At 42.0% G+C, this 16,443-nt stretch overlaps 2 protein-coding genes across 5 annotated transcripts in view; one reads left to right on the forward strand and one right to left on the reverse strand.

Annotated features, from left to right (window-relative positions):
* Positions 1-8,116, reverse strand: part of Psme3ip1 (proteasome activator subunit 3 interacting protein 1) — a 29,209-nt gene extending 21,093 nt beyond the window's left edge. The window contains exon 1 of one of the 3 annotated variants that reach the window (XM_055621494.1): positions 7,923-8,116. The gene's annotated coding sequence lies outside the window, so the exon portion shown is untranslated. Of the gene's footprint in view, positions 1-7,625; positions 7,808-7,918 lie in introns of those variants that run through there. The other 2 variants (XM_055621493.1, XM_055621495.1) reach the window with 2 other exon arrangements.
* Positions 8,117-8,390: 274 nt separating this feature from the next.
* Rspry1 (ring finger and SPRY domain containing 1) overlaps positions 8,391-16,443 on the forward strand; it is a 56,408-nt gene continuing 48,355 nt past the window's right edge. The window contains exon 1 of one of the 2 annotated variants that reach the window (XM_055621227.1): positions 8,391-8,868. The gene's annotated coding sequence lies outside the window, so the exon portion shown is untranslated. The remainder of the gene's footprint in view (positions 8,869-16,443) is intronic. The other variant, XM_055621228.1, reaches the window with a different exon arrangement.

Raw genomic sequence — 16,443 nt, forward strand, 5'->3', positions numbered from 1 at the left:
TTTTTGTGGGAAGTGGGCCTCTTCCTTTATAACTCTTTTTCAGGTGACTAGTTAAAAAGTATTCCACAGGTAGTTTCTATTCTAGCTTTTCAATTCATTCTTCCCATTATTAATCCAATGGTCTTTCTAAAAGGTAAACCTACCTGCTACTGTCCTACTTAAAATGGTCATATTATCACCACTACCCCCATACACACAAGTACAAAAATCAAAACAAATGACATCGCCACAAACACCTCTCACGGGTGAAGTTACCTGTGGTTGAAAGTCACTCACATCAGAGTAAAGTCCATTTTCATTTATGTGATCCCCTCAACTGTTTCACCTCCCTACCTTCCTAACTTATAACAATCCTTCACATAAGGCACTGGAAAGCCACACTGCACATCTCAAAACCTGTCTCATCTCTCTGCAGGCTTTGTCCAGGCTATTGCCTCTACCTTGCTTCATCTTCAAACCTCACGTGAATGTCTCTGCTCAGACTCAGAATGAAGATCCCTACCTCTAAGCTTCCCATGTCCCGCTAGAGTAGTAGAAGCCTATTTCTTTCTTGTGCTTCTGTCACAGACATTTAAAACTCTAGAGAGCATCCATTAACTATGTTTTACCACTGTGGAATGTTCCAACAGCTCTTTAACCACCAGTGTGGAGCATGTCAGGTGTGCAATAAATATTTACTGAATAAACCAACCACTAGGAGGAGCTAAAGAGTCTGAGCAGGGAAAAATGCATTTGATGAATATTCCCAAACACTGTCCAATGTTAAGTTTGGCAACAGAAGCCATTACAAGGACTTATTACATTTTCAGTGTCTCAAGGAATTCTTGTTCAAATATCAGCCAACGTCGGGCAACAGGAAACACAGAACCAAAACTGGAACAACTTTCTTTGTTATATAACTGAAACCATCTTTCAAAAAATAATTCTTGTGACCTTTAACTCAGTAATTCTCAACCTGTGGGTCATGACCCCTTTGACCTTCTATCTCCAAAAATATTTACATTACAATTTATAACAGTATCAAAATTACAGTTATGGAGTAGCAACAAAAATGATTTTCTGGTTGGGAGTCACCACATGAGGAGCTCTATCACAGGGCTGCAGCATTAGGAAGGTCGAGAACCCCTACAACTTGCATTGGGCCCTCAGTGAGATGGCTCAGTGGGTAAAAGAGTTTGCTGAGGCAACCTGATGACCCGAGTTTGACTCCTGGAATTCTGGTGGAAAGAAAGCCAACTCCTGGAGTCGTCCTCTGACTGCCAGGTGTGTGCAGTGGCACCTACACCCTTGCACTCACACCCCTCTCCTCCTGTCCGTCTCGCTCACACACACACAATTAACTGAAAATATTTAAAGTTTATTTTTAAATTGCATTGAAAAATGAACCTTTTTCTTCAGAGTCCACATTAGCCATTTAGTCTGCAATAGAGAAGTGACCCATACCCACAATGTACTGACCCTCTTCTGAGCTAAAGAATTTTGGGATTTAGATTGCACTGACTTCTAATTCCTATTGCTTAGCCAATTTTTCATGTACTTTTCTAAAATAAATACTTTTTTTAAAATAAATGAAGATAAGCAGAAAAAGAACCAAGGGTTATGGGGGTCTAACTATCAAGATCAACGTAAGACTGGAGAGCATTTACAGTGGAAGGCTTAGTGTGTCCTTCCTGTGTTCAAATCTAGGAAGACTCAGAAAACCAGATATGGTGGCTCACACCTTCAGTACCACCCTGCACTCGGGAGGCAGGGGATTCCTGTGACTTGTCTGTATGATGAATTCTAGGCCAGTCAAGGCCACACACTGAGACCCTGTCTCAAAAAAGAAAAGAAAAGAAAGAGACAGACAGACTGACTGAGTAAATAAGGTCAACTTTCTTTCTGTCGGCCAGCTCTTGTTGTTCAAGGTAACTGAAGTCAACTATGCAACCAAATACTCTTTCTCCAGTGCTGATGATCAAACTGAGAGTGCTCACAAGCCGGGCAAGTGCACTACCACTGCACTACATACCCAGCCCAGTATTATTTTTAATACGGATTTCGCAGAGAGCAAAAAAACTTTGTTTAAACTTTAAAAAGTTTAGAGGATGGACAAGTTTGAGGTCAACCTGGTTTGTTATATAGTGAGACTTCTGTCTCCAAAAAGAGCCACGGTTTACAAATTTGTTTAACAGCCAAAAAACAAAGATCTTGTGCTTCAAGGCTGGGTAACTGTTACACACTGAAGTACTGTGTTTCTGCTGCAGCTGGTATTTCATTTCCAGGCTGGGAAGACAAAACAGGTGGTGTTTTATAGCATATTCTGCAAGTTCTAAAGTGCACAACTTACAAAGTAATCTCTATCCTAGAGCCAAAGTGGACTATCCTACTCCACTTAACCAGTGCCGTGACGCAAATTCATGAGATCTGTTTTCCCAAGGAACTGGATTTTGTGGTGGCAGACTAAGTTTACTTCAGGCTGTCTACAATATCCTTCTAAAATTAGATCCTACATGTAGAAATCCACTCAGGAATCAAATTTCTGTGTTATAAGTCTGTAGGTAGGGCAGCAAAAATAAGCTAACCCATTTTCTTTTGCCAGTAACTGTTTTACAATGTTTTTACCCTAACATGTAAGTCATCCTATACTTCAAATGTAAGGAAGATAGAGAGATGACTCAGTGGTTGAGAGCATTTGCTGTGCAGTTTTGAGGGCCACAGTTTGGATCCCAGCCTTCAAGTAACATGCCACAAATCAGGCACACTTCTGTAACCCAAGCTCTGACAGGGTGGAAACAGGAGACTAGCTGTGACTTGCTGGCTTGCAACCAATCTGCAAAAACCTAACTTCCCGGTTCAAAGACAGACTGCCTCAAAGGAACAGATGAGATTAACAGATGATACCAGCACCCTCTTGTACCCTTCATGTTCATGGACAGACAAGTGTGAGGGGGAAGGCACAAATATATGCATGCACGCACCTTGATTTGCTAGACAGCCCAACTAAATTTCCAAAGACTACTTTCTGACCAGAAGACACTGCTACCAAGCAACGGTAATTTAGATCAAGCCAACTTTTCCTACATTATAAACTTCTCTAGAGAATGACCACTAATTAACAAAGAACTGTTAATACTTATTACTGGATAAAGAAATTACTGGTAAAAGTAATCCATCTAACACTGAAGTTTATTAATATACTACAGTAGCAAAAGGGATCTGATTAATCAAAAATGAGATTACAACATAAGCACTTTAATCTATATTTAAGATGTATATTATACAGAGCAGTTTGAAATAAATTTTGAGGCATCAAAGAAGCATGCAGTAATTATATGTTAAGTATTTAATGTATACACACAATCTCTTATATGCATCTAATTCATCTTCTTACACTAAAAGAAAATAGAAAACTAAACATTCGCTCCTTTAGCTTGTACTCAGCTCTCTACTTCACACTTTAACTCAGAACATAAACAATCCCCTCACTATGTGTGATTCTAATTTTACTTGTATTTTGCTACATATTGTGACAAGTGAGTGTGAAGCAATTACATGTCTGGAACTCAGGGAAATAAAACAGCCCAGATCTTTTGGTCCTGTCACCCCCCCAAACTCCCTTTGCTCCCCAAAACTGGAAAGAAGACACAACCACATTAACTTTTCAGCACTAGTATTCAACATTGTGCCTCTAGGAGAAATATTCAAGGGGAGCTTTGATTTTCAACTGTTTTGCCATCTGGGTTGCCTTTAGACCCAACCCGCACACCAAATCCTAGCATTTCTTCTACATACCCATCCTTATAAAACTCAACAGTACAACCAAACTGAAAAAAAAAAAAAAAAATTGCCTGTGTGATTGACGTTGGTGGCAAAAGACTACCAGCTTTTTGAAGTTTTTAAATGTTTTTTGTTGTTGTTGTTGTTTTGGTTTTTGTTTGTTTGTTTTTTTGAGAGAGAGAGTCTTACTATGTAACCTTGGCAGGACTGAAACTTGATATATGGACCAGGCTAGCTTCAAACTCAGAGATCCCCCTACTTCTGAATAGAGGCCCACCACTCTCTGCCTAAGCCAGTTTTTTTAAAAAGGTAAATCTCCTCAAGGCACAGTGCTGGTACTAAAGAGGAGCAATAATAAAATGCAATAATAAAATGGTGTGGCACACCAGCAGTTTAAGGAAAAATAGGACACAGTTAATACTACAGGAGAAGTCAAAGCTGAGCTCTAAGGCAAGGACCCCCTTCCCTTTTCTTTTTTTAGCTTTTCTTGGCTTTTTGAGACAGGGGTTCTCTGTGTAGCCCTGGCTGTCCTTGATCTGTAACCAGGTTGGCCTTGAACTCAGAGACCCACCTGCCTCTGCCTCCAGAGTGCTGGAATTAAAGGTGTGTGCCACCAAGTCTGGCTTAAGCACTAAGCCATCAGGGAAGTCTAATTCCTAAAGCTGCTGTGACACTGAATAATGAAAATATTAGAAATTTTATGCAGAAGTATCATCTTTCACTTAAGTGTAAAAGAAATCACAAACTTCACATTCCAATATCAGAATCAAGGTGCAAGAGGCTTTCGCTTCTGGAGAAAATGGACTAAATACTGAAACCCGTCCTCTACTTCCAGGCTTAAAATGCTGGAAATGTAATAACAACAACAACAACGGCTGAAAGATGGCTCAAAGGATAAAATGTCTAGCAAGTAAGCACGAAAATCTCTGTGTGAAGCTCCAAAACAGACATAAATGCAGGATACCATAGGCCACACCTGCAATCCCAGTATTCCTTCCCAGAGATGGCAGGCAGAGACAGGAAAAGCCCCAGAAACTTGTGGGCTAGCTAGCCAGATACAAGCAGCAGTAAACAACTAGAGACCCTGTCTCAAACAAGGTAGAAGTCAAGATCTGGAGAGACGGCTCAGCAGTTAAGAGCTTGCTGTTTTTCTAGAAGATGAGTTCAGTTCCAGGCACAACACAGGCTCACAACTGTCTGTAAATATAACACTAGGGTATCTGGTACCCTCTTATGACTTCCTCATGCACCTGTACACACATGGCACACACACAAACTCAAACATACATAAAATTCTAAAATAAATCTTAAAAGAATAAAAAAAGGGTAGGCAGACCAATAACAAAGTTTTCCTCTGATACATGTGTGTAAATCTGTATGCACACACATACATATCAAACACATCATATACAAAAGTAATTAAATAATATTTTTTAAAGCCAAAAGCCAAAAAGATGGTAAAGACTTTGGGCAAAATCTAGACGGTGAAAACTAGAAATTAAGCCTACAGTTCAAGTAGTTATTTTTCATCTTGAGGATTTCTCTGACCTAAACAATTTACTATAATAGTACTATGATGAGGCAACAGAAAAGCCAAAGCCACCACAGGCTGTGTTGATTAACCATTTCCCTCCCCATCTTAAACTGGTACCCAAGAACTACAACTTGAAAGGGAAGGGAAATTGGAAAGAAGACAGCAGGAATAATAGACAAGAAAAACAGATCTATGGGAATTAAATACATGGATCACACAACAAATATACTTATGTTTCAAATAAAAATCAAGCCTTGAGCAGGGCAGTGGTGGCACATGCCTTCGATCCCAGCACTTGGAAGGCAGAAGCAGGTGAATTCTGTGAGTTCAAGGACAGTCCGTTTACAGAGTTAGTTCCTGGACAGCCAAGGGTACACAAAAGAAACTCTGTCTTGAAAAAAAAAAAAAAAAAAAAGAAAGAAAGAAAGAAAAGGAAAGAAAAAGAAAAATTAAGCCTTGAAATTAGTAACAAAAAATACGAAAACGACAAAAGAAAACAATTTTCCATAACTAAAACCTGAAATACTAAATTTAAGATGTCAGTGTTTTTGGAGGGCAATAGGGGAGGCAGAGGAAAGCAGATTTCTCTGAGTTCCAGGACAGTCTGATTTATATAGCCAATTCTAGAAGGGCCAGGGAGACCCCATCTCAAAAAATCAAACAAACAAAAACAAACCCTAAAAGATGACAGTGTTTAATAACAGAGTAGGAATAGAAGAAAATTAATGAGGAAATTGCACAGTGTGGAAGGGGGCTGAAGCAGATAAATTTGAGTTCTAGGCCAGCTTGGGCCACACAGCAAGACCCTAACTCAGAAAAAAAAAAAAAAAAAAAAAAAAGCAAGCAAGCAAATAAAAATAGCTAATGGGAGACTGGAGAGAGAGTGAAAACATGGGAGGCAGAGTGAAAATACAGGCGGCTTTCTGTGGAAGAGAGCACAACCAAACGGTGAGGAAGAATCAACATAGCAATATATTAAGTGACTAGAACTTTACAGAATAAGTCACTATTTTAAAGTCAAAAGGCTAATTAATATTAACAAATGTAGTAGCACACACTTGTAATTTCAAAACTTGTAAGGAAAAAAAAAAAGCTCATGGACATTTTTCTGTATACATCAAATTTAAGGCTGGCCTGGCTATGGGAGACTGTTTGAAAACAAAAACAATCAAAAAAAAAAAAAATCAAATAGCAAGACAGTTGAACGAAAACAACTCATGGTCTGAGGCATCATAACTGAAAATGCAAAACGAAATACTTAAAAGTATTCCTAGAGTGACAAGTATGTCAAAAAGAAGAACATACTAAAATTCCCTAATCTAAAGGCATATTACACTATAACCAAGCTTACAGCTGAACCACGCTGTTAAAATACTTCACTGCCAAAATACAGGTAGCTTTCAATTTCCGAAGCAGAAGACTTGCCTTGAAGCAAACGTTCAGATCCTTGGATGGTGACAATGAAGAATGACAACCATGTAAATGTCCTCATATAAATCTTCTTTTTTTAAAAAAACCAGAAAGAATTTTCTCTTAGAGGCATTAATACTTCAACTTCAAAAGATAATTGGGCCACCCTACTTTCAGACCCTTACACATTAGTCATAGTTCATCTTGGGCTGTAACTGAAACACACGAGCTGCCTTTACTTCAATTCAATTCCGCTGTCAGGTTCCTTTCAAACAGTTCAGAAGCAGTACCACTGAACCATTTCGTTTATTCCTCTCTTCTGCTTTGTTTTCTAGTAGTCTTGCTATGTGGGCCAGGCTGGTCTCCAACTGAGACCCCACTATACCTACATACATACACATACACATACACACACACACCACCACCTCTGTGGTGAGCTCCTCCTCCAAACCATTTTTATGGTCTCTGGGGACAATTAACTTAACCAACGAAACTTGTCTCACAGGTTGACAAGCAAGAACCCGCCGTAAACCCTAAAGAGATTCATATTAGACTTTCTGAGTCCCACTCTAGCCTTAAATCAGACTATCTGAGAAGTGAGGTACAAGATCTGCATTTTAAAACCAAGGCTCACAGAAATTGTTTTCCTCCAAGAAGCACTTCTACGAACAATTCCTCTGGCGTGGCCCCAACTCTCAAGATACCTCAACCATCGGTCTTGGTTCTAATATAATAAATAGGTACACCGCCTTGTTTCCTACTAGAAGAGAATGAGCGAGACACTGCAACCGGGACACGCTACCTAACAAACGTGTTTCCCATTCTGCAACTACACTCTGGGATCCAAGGATTCTCAATCAGGCATCCCACGTTTTCTCAGGAGCGTGGGGAGGTTCCGAGTGGAACCGAGGCGGCAGCTCACTTTAGGCCTGGACCGCTACCGGCTAGCAAAGTGCAGAGCGCAGACAGGAGGCCCGACGGTTCTGGGGCGCCAGAAAGGGTCGGAGCCTCCCACCGCGACCCACACGCCATCCCGCAGGCTCCCGCAGGCTCCCGCGGCTCCGTTCAGGGTGGGCACCGCGAACTCCCGGCCCGGGCGACGCCGCCGACCGAAGACGAGCCCGGGCCCCGACCCTAACTCCGACGGTAGTTCACCCTTCTCCTCGGCCGAGAAGCCTGGCCTCGCCTCCCGGCGCGGACCCAGGCCGCACTCACCTACCCGAGCGCGGGAGGCGGGCCTCCCTCCCCTCCGCGGCTGCTAAGGCGAACCGCCGCCGCCGAGGCCACTCGCTCTTGGAAGAAAAAAAAGAAAAACAGGGAAGAAAGGAAGAACTACAGCTTAAGGGGAGCAAGCAGACTTCGCTTTTGTATTCCTTTTGACCCTTCGGGGCTTCCTGTTCCTCGCCGCCACAACAAATCCCCACCCCGCTTCCGGCGGCACAGGCCAATCAACAGCTGCCTCCCTCCGCGAGCGCCTCGTGGAGATCCGGTGTTCCAGCACCCGGATGGAGGGCTTTGATTGGGCCATTCACCCTTCGGCAAGGGGATTAGCCGGTTCATTCCAGGGTGGCGGGCCCAACCGCGGGACCACGTGACGCCGCGCTTGCGAGCTGATTGGCTGCCTGCGAGAGAGGGCTTGCCACCGAGGAAGGGGCGTTTCCTAGGGGACTGAAGGAGGGCCCGGGCGGTAAGAAGCGGGGGTGGGCCCTGCGCGTAATGGCAGTGCCGTGTCCCCGCGTCCATCTTTACCGCTCTCTCGGACCTGTCACAAAGGAGTCGCGCCGCTGTCGCTGTCCCCTCCCTCCGGTGGGCCCAGGAGCTAGTGAAAGTCAGTGCCACAGCCCGACCGCGCTGCTCTGGGAAGCCCCTTGGGGACGTGGCCGGGGAGGGAACCTGAGGGCTAGGGACGCCTGTGAGGGAAGAGAGCAGCCGCCGGAGCCTGGACCGGAGGCGCCGGACTGGGGCCGCGGCCGTCTCCGGGCAGGGGTCTGGGAGAGGGTGGCGTTGGGGCGAGTCTGGGAAGCAGCCGGAACGTTCTCCTCCGAGGCCCGCGCTGGAGGCGCCTGAAGCGGTTCCTGGAAGAGGGTGATCCCCGTCTGGGGGATCTTGCCTGGAGGAGGTCCTGGGGTCACCCTCCCGAGGAGACTGCGGCTGACCGGGCCCAGGTGAGAGGCAGGGAACCCCCGGGAAGGCTGTCGTTGGCGGAGGGACGCTCGTCCCGGCAGCTCGGGGCAGGAGCGGGTCGAGGGGCGCACGCCGCGGGCAGGGCTTCCCTTGGGGGGGTTGGCGTTTCAGTGGGAAGCCGACTTCCCCCGGGGACGTCTGGTGGAGCCCTGGGGTGGAGAGTTCTACGCGGTGGAGAGGGGCTGTGGAGAGTTTGTGCGGTAGAGAGACTGGAGACGGGAGCCAGACCTAGCGGATTTTCCTCCTCTTCAGGGCCCGAGCTAACTACTAGGTAAAACCCTCGGGGAGGGAAGATTTCTGGGCAGCCCTTTCCGTCGGGAAGCCCGAGTTTGGGATAGTAAGCGGAAACGGGGATAGTCAGGGTTCTTCCCTCTCTGGAGACTGACCAGGTGTCCCAGACGGAGGCTTCTGCCGCCTCCGGGCTTAGCGCCAGAGTGGGACGCGGGAGTCCTCCCTCCAGCTGCACCCCCTGCGAGCCTTCACATTTAGCATTACTTCCTGCCTGCTGTCTGCCTCACTTTCCCTCTTCTTACGGAAGGAGACCTAGTTAGAGCTGCTGGGCTGAAACTCTCGAGATTCTGCCTCGCGTAGATGTCGCGTAGAGTGCGGTTCCGTTCCCTGGAGTGTTGTACTTTGAACTTTTTAAAGTTGGCAGTGTCTGTGAATTGCCTGAGTAAGTCGTGCAGTCTCCCAGGCCTCTGTTCGTCCTTTAGTTGAAGTGACTTAACATCCTAAAGTTTCTTCTGTAAAATAATCAACGCTGTGTGGGAAAGTAAGATAGTGTAATGGATTGCAGTTGAGAAGAAAAGAAAGTATTTTCTAACCTGTAAAATTGTTGATGTGGGAGGTTAACGTAAACACAGGTGTTGAATACGTACAGTGCTCTGGGAGCCATGTATTACTGAGCGCTTCAAGAGTCACAGCTCCCTAAGCAATGTTGCAGTCTAAATCCTGATTTCAAACCTTACTTCTTGACATGAAGAGGTTTCCAGTTTCTGTTTGCAGAGTTTTAATTTACTTTCAGCTTCTAATTGTGCTGGTAGGAGTTAGCACTTCCTTCAGGAAGTTTTTCTCCAAGTAATTTGTTCTCAATATTGTAGGCCCACTTTTTTTTTTTTTTTTTTTTTTTTTTTTTTTAATGTATTCCTGGCCTTTTGGATGGCTACAGGTAGTGAATGCTAGGCAACCTCCCTCGATTGTAATTTGTAAATGAGCCTGCATTTTTCCTCCCATGAATTCTGCCTTGTGATATCTCGAGAGTATAGATTTTAAGGCACTTTTCATTTTCATCTTATGTAGAGTTTGCATTTCTTGAAATGATAACTTGCTGTGTAGATCCACGTTATTATAAGCTACAATAATAATAATCTCTGTCAGAGAGCGACAGTGTCACTTGTTAGAGCTGGTGTCCCAAAATTTTAGGGATTTACTTGTGGTTTTTGAGGTAGGGTTTTTGTTGTTGTTGTTTTAAAGTAGGCTTTTTTTTTTTTAAGTTGACCTGAATTTTCTGTCTTGTAATCTTACATTTCATGATTGTTGGTCTTTTGTTTTATTTGCTGTGGAGGTTTTGTGAGCTTCTGTTTTCCCAGAATACATAGTGCCCAGGGCTTGTGCTTAGTATCTTTGTTAAGTTCTGCTTTTTGCTCTTTTTACAAGCCCCTTCATTATTTTTTTTCTAGCTTCAGTATTTTTAAACTACTTGTTATAGGAAGTATCCTAGCATCGTCTATGTAGAGCTTTTTTTTTTTTTTAATGCTTTGCAGATAAATAACTTCTTTTAGTAAGTATCAAGGGGAAGGTGATACTTAGAAAAGCTTAGTATTGTATATAATAGTGTGTTCTTTTTCTGTACTAGGGGGAGAAACAGCTCTCCTCTCTGAAGTATGGTTAAGCAAGTTTAGTAACAGAAACTGTTTCTGAAGTGTATTTGGAACAATCTGTTTAAACTCAGGAGATTCAGTTAGTCCTCAAGGATTATATAATATTTTCCTAATAATGAAGTAATCAATCACTCTCTGTGTCCTTTGAGACAGGGTCTTACTATGTTCTCTTAAACTCCGCTGGAACTTGTGGTCCTCTCGCCTCAGCCTCCTGAGTGCTAGGGACTGCAGGTGTGTGCTCCTTATGTAACCCAGCCTGGCCTGGCACTCACATCGATCACCTGCCTCTCTCTCCCGAGTGCGGGATTACAGGTGTGCACCACCATATTCAGTGAAGCAGTTTCTATGATGGAGAATCATTTTGAAGGTTTTAGAATACAACTTTCTTTGATACTCTAAAAGCTGGGTAGCTTAAAGAAAAATTTAGGAATCCTTTAAAAATTTTTGCTAAACAAATTTTGAAGGGATTTTTAAATTTTTTTTTAATTATATGTATGTGGGAAGGGGAAGGTGGCACATGTGTGCAGGTGCCTTCTGAAGCCAGAAGTAGGGATCCTCTGGAGCTGGAGTTTTAGGCGGTTGTGAGCCTGTTGGTGGTCAGAACAGAACTTGGGTACTCTTATCTACTGAGCCATCTCTCCAGCCCTATTAGGAATTCTTGAAGATGGTGATCTCAATTACAAAACATTAAATAGGAGTATTTCTGTATTTTTGGGTCAGATTCTTATAAAGTAAAATGTAATATTCATCACTCATTATAAGGGTAAAGGGGGATGTCAGCAGGCACCGCAAATGACCAATTGAACCAGTAATCAATTTCAACTTTTTTTTTCTTCAAGCTTTTGGCATTTTCAAGGCATTTGCCATTGAGTTGGATATTTTTTTTTCTGGCATTAAATTGAAAATTTGAAAAACAGAATAGTCAGGAAGTAGTGAATGCCAAAACCTGGGCCACAGCCCTTAGGAAACTTTTACAACTGTCAGTGGGGCAAAAGAGTGAATATTTTCCTCCTGGAGCTGGAGTTACAAGCACTGGTGAGCCGCCCAACATGGCTGCTGGGTCTTCTGCAAGAGCAGTTGTGTGTGCTTCCTCTGAGCCACCTCGCCAGACTCTGCTTTACTTGTTTTTCTTTGTTTGTTTGTTTGTTTGTTTGTTTGTTGGACAGAACTTTTGAGAAATAGCCAGAAATTGATACACCCCTAGAATTTAGTAAGGAATAACCCCTGCATGTAGCCGTCGTACTGCTTGAAATTATAGTATCCAGGCAGGATTTCATGGTTCCTGTACACTTCAATTAGAAGGCTTGAAAGTTCTTACTCAGGCAGTATATTATTATTAGTCCATAGTTTCTGTTTCAGAGTTGGTTTTTTCTTACTTCTACCTCCTAAAGAATTAAGTTTCCTCTTCTTTGTTCACTGAATGCAGTATTCTACTACTCCACCCTTCCTCATGGGAAATACAGCTCCTTTATTCAGTTCTTCTTGCTTCATCAGTGTTCATAGTTACAGATGCCTTTGAACTACATATTAATAACTTACCAAGTCAGTTTTTAAGACTTACTAAAATACTGTATTTGTTACCCTAGACTAGAGAAAACAATTAGTATTTACTACAGTTAGACTGGGGAGATGATTCCATGAGCAAAAGCATTTGTCCATAGAAACTTGTGGATCCGAGTTCAAATCCCCATAACTCATGTAAAGCCACATGCAGGTGAATCTTGTAACCCAGGGCTCTTACAGGGAGATGGGCGGCAGAATCAGTAGGATCTCCAGGAGTTGACTAATGAAGTACATGGCAGAATGAAGAAAATGCCTCAAACAAGATAGGAGGCAAGGACCCATGCCTGAAGCTGTCCTGACCTCCACATATATCCTGTGGCACATGTGCCTGTAATCACACGTGAGCACAGACACACACAGATTTATTTTATTTTATGAAAGAATTTACTATAGTGTCTAGTACCTTTTTTCTTCCTGGGACAGACTTGGCACCAGTGCAGAACTTCTCACCTCTCAGGTACAGAATGTAGATCCCTGCAGTATTCAGAAGGGTTTAACTTAGGGTACAGTATCCATATTGTCTCAAAATAATGTTTTTCCATTGTGATTTCTGGTCCTGTGGTTGTTTTCATTAAACTCACTGTAATTGTGTGTGTGTGTGTGTGTGTGTGTGTGTGTGTGTGTGTGTGTGTTTTATTGAGACAGGTTTCTATGTGCAGCCTTAGCTGTCCTGGAACTCCCAAAGATTCACCTGCTTCTGCTGGGACTAAAGATGTGTGCTACCACCTCCTGGCATGAGTTTTAATTTCTGAATTTTTAAAATTTTATTTTTGTTCTCTTGTGTGTGCGTGATGTTGTGTGTATGTGTGGAGGTCAGAGAACAACCTTGTTTTCTCCTCCCCTTACCTGGATCCCAGGGATTGAACTCAGGTTGCCAGGCTTGTGTGGAAGAGCACCTTTAACCACTGGCCCTACACTACCATAATTTGAGAAGGTATTGAAATGCTGTTGCTAGTGCTAATTTATAGTCTTCTGAGAACTTGTCCATACAGAGATACTTCAGTGTGATCAAGGCCCTTTTCTACTAGAAACTGGTGGGGCAACAGCCTCCTTCCAGTCCTCATATTTTGTCCATAGGCTTCCTTAGAGAGTTTGTTGTCTGTTGCTATCCTTCATCCTTCATCCCTAACCCCAGCTCCCTCTGGAAGAGCATAGGGACTTTTTAAAATCTTTGTTCAGAAGCTGGTATATATTTATTAAATAGTGATATCACAATTTTTATATTTTCTGCTTTTTAACTTTCTAGATTTTATAGATTGTAGAATAAATTCACCCAGGTATTTGTGACCTTCCCTAGTAGATCTGATGGGTATATAACTGTATGTATAATCAGGTGTTTTAGACACTATTTTTTTCTTAAAGATTTATATATTATGTATACAGTGTTCTGCCTGCATGTCAGAAGAGGGCACCAGATCTCATTATAGATGGTTGTGAGTCCTCATGTGGTCATTGGGAATTGAACTCAGGACCTTTGGAAGAACAGCCAGTGCTCTTAACCTCTCAGCCATCTCTCCTTCCCTCTAGGCACCATTTTAAACAAATATTATTAAGGAAATATTTACTATTTTTGCCACTTACATATTTGTTTCCTTTTCTTAATAGCATGGAGTTTTTTCTATAGAAAAAATTATTTTCCTTAAAACTTATGTGAATTTGGATAATATAGCAACATGCTTCCTGTTATTGGGCCTTCTGGGAGTTAAACCTTCAAATAATCAAGAATTTTTCTCTCCTCTTCTGCAGCCATCATTAGCACTTATCTCATTTCTTACTTGGAATTTTCCTTTCTGGTGTAAGGCAGATTTTTTTTTTCATCTTTAAGACTTAATCAAAGGATATTTACTGTTTGTTTTTCCTTTGTATTATTTACTTCTGAAAATTTCTTACTATAATCAAGGCCTAAATTTTACTTTTATTATATATATATATATATATATATATATATATATATATATATATATATATGTATATGTATTACATGTGTATATGTGTGTAGTAAGCATACATGTGAGTATTATGTGTTCCCATGTAGCTGATCTTGTGTGTTTGTACATGCATGTGGAAACCAGAAGTTGTCATTTTCTTCTTAAGGAAGCATCTATTCAGCTAGTCTAGCTAGCCAGCTTTCTGTGGGGATCCTATCAGCCTCCAAAGTCCTGGGATTGACTGTCTGCCATGAGTGCCCAGCATTTATGTGTTAAGGATCCAAACTCCAGTTTTCATACTTGTGCAAGCACTTAACCATTGAGCCACATTCCCAACCACAGTTTGGTTGTTGTTGTTGGGGTTTTTTGTTTGGTTGGTTTGTTTTTTTTTTTGAAGACAGAGTTTCTCTGTGTAGCCCTGGCTGTCCTAGAACTCCTCTGTAGACCAGCTGGACCTCGAACTCACAGAGATCTATCTGCCATCCTCTGCCTCCTGGGTGCAAGGATTAAAGGTGTGCACCACTACTCCCAGCCAGTTTTGTTTTTAACTCATATTTCAAATGGTAAAAGGTTTTGTTTTTTTTTTTTCCTTTGTAATGGGTCAGGTTAGGATGTGTTCTATTCTTTCTGCCATAGTCTTGCCTACTTCTTGGTGTAAGTTTTTGACACTGAACGTTACTGCTATTGGGTTAGAAACTTTCAACATTTTAGGCGAAAAATTTTCCAGGTGCTCTTTCACTTCAGCCAGAGAGACGACCTAGTTTTCTCCAAAGATGTCCTTTCTTAAACCAGCCTCAGCAGATAAGAGGAGAATCATCCTGTGCTTGTCCCAGGCACTTGGAGGTTACAGTCTAGGGGATAAGAGTCCCCAGTGTAACCTAAGCCTCAAATGCTCAGCACTACTGCTGACACAGTTTTAGACACTTGAGTGACATGTAAAAGTACCTTCTTATCAAAGCTGCCTTTCCTTTTGGGTATAAAGTGAAATTCCAACCAAATAGAACCAGCTCTTGATAGTCAGTGAGGAAGATTGGCTCTCCAGGTCTCCTACAGATACCAAAATTTACAGATACTCAACTCCCTTATATAAGATGCATAAAACTTGCATATAGTCTACACGCAACCTCCTCTGTACTTTAAGCCATCTCTATATTACTTGCAGTAACTGGTGAAACATATATGCTACATAAATAGTTGTCAGTACAGTATTGTTTAGGGAATAATGACCCAGAGTAACCTGTACATATTTTGCACATTTGACCATTAATTTTAATTGTCAGTTTGACACAATCTAGAACCACTCTACTGGCAATGAAGGATTGTCTGTGTCAAGTGGGCCAGTGGACATGGCTGTAGGGTTGGAACTTTATTACAATAATTTATGTGAGAAGATCTAGCCTAAAAGTGGGTGTCACCATTCCTAGGGCTTGGGAGGAAGTGGGCTGATAATGCATTTTTGCATCCATTGTTGTGTGTTCCCGATTGTAGGTGTGATTCCCTCAAGAGCCTGTCTCTATGACTTTCTTGCTATGATGGACTCTAGCCTGATCTGTGAGCTGAAATAAATCTTTTCTCCCCAAGTTTCCTTTTGCTGATGTTTTATCACAGCAACAAATTTAATCTTTTTTTTTAAAATATCTTTCATTTATGTTAGTGGAACCTATGGATGCAGGACCCATGGAGATGGAGGACTATTTCAGGCTTCCCTTTTCTCCTCCACCAATATAGTGAGTGTAATTTTTAACATATTTAGGAAGTTTGGAGAGATGGCTCAGTGGTTAAGAACATTGGCTACTCTTTCAAAAGACCAGCGCTCAATTCCCAGCATCCACATAGTAGCTCACAGCCATCTGGAACTCCATTTCTAAGGGATCTGATTCCTTCTGGCTTCTGTCACAGACAGGTGCAGGCAAAACACCTGTACACATAAAATAAAACAATAAAAAACAAAAACTTTAGGTACCTTCTGCTTCAACTGGCATGTATGCTCTCAAAATATGTCTGCATTTCTTATTACAGTACTAAATAATCAGTCTTGTTACTGTATTTTTCTCTATCTATCCATAATAATTAATAAAGAACTTATGCTCTTTGAATATCCTGCAGAATATTTTCAAGGAAGATTTATTTCTGGGTTTTGTTTCCTATAATTTTCTTTCCTCTGTGGTTACTGATGTACCCTATC

Source organism: Psammomys obesus, unplaced genomic scaffold (genome assembly GCF_907164565.1).
Source record: "Psammomys obesus unplaced genomic scaffold, mPsaObe1.curated_primary_1811, whole genome shotgun sequence".
Classification (NCBI taxonomy): Eukaryota; Metazoa; Chordata; class Mammalia; order Rodentia; family Muridae; genus Psammomys; species Psammomys obesus.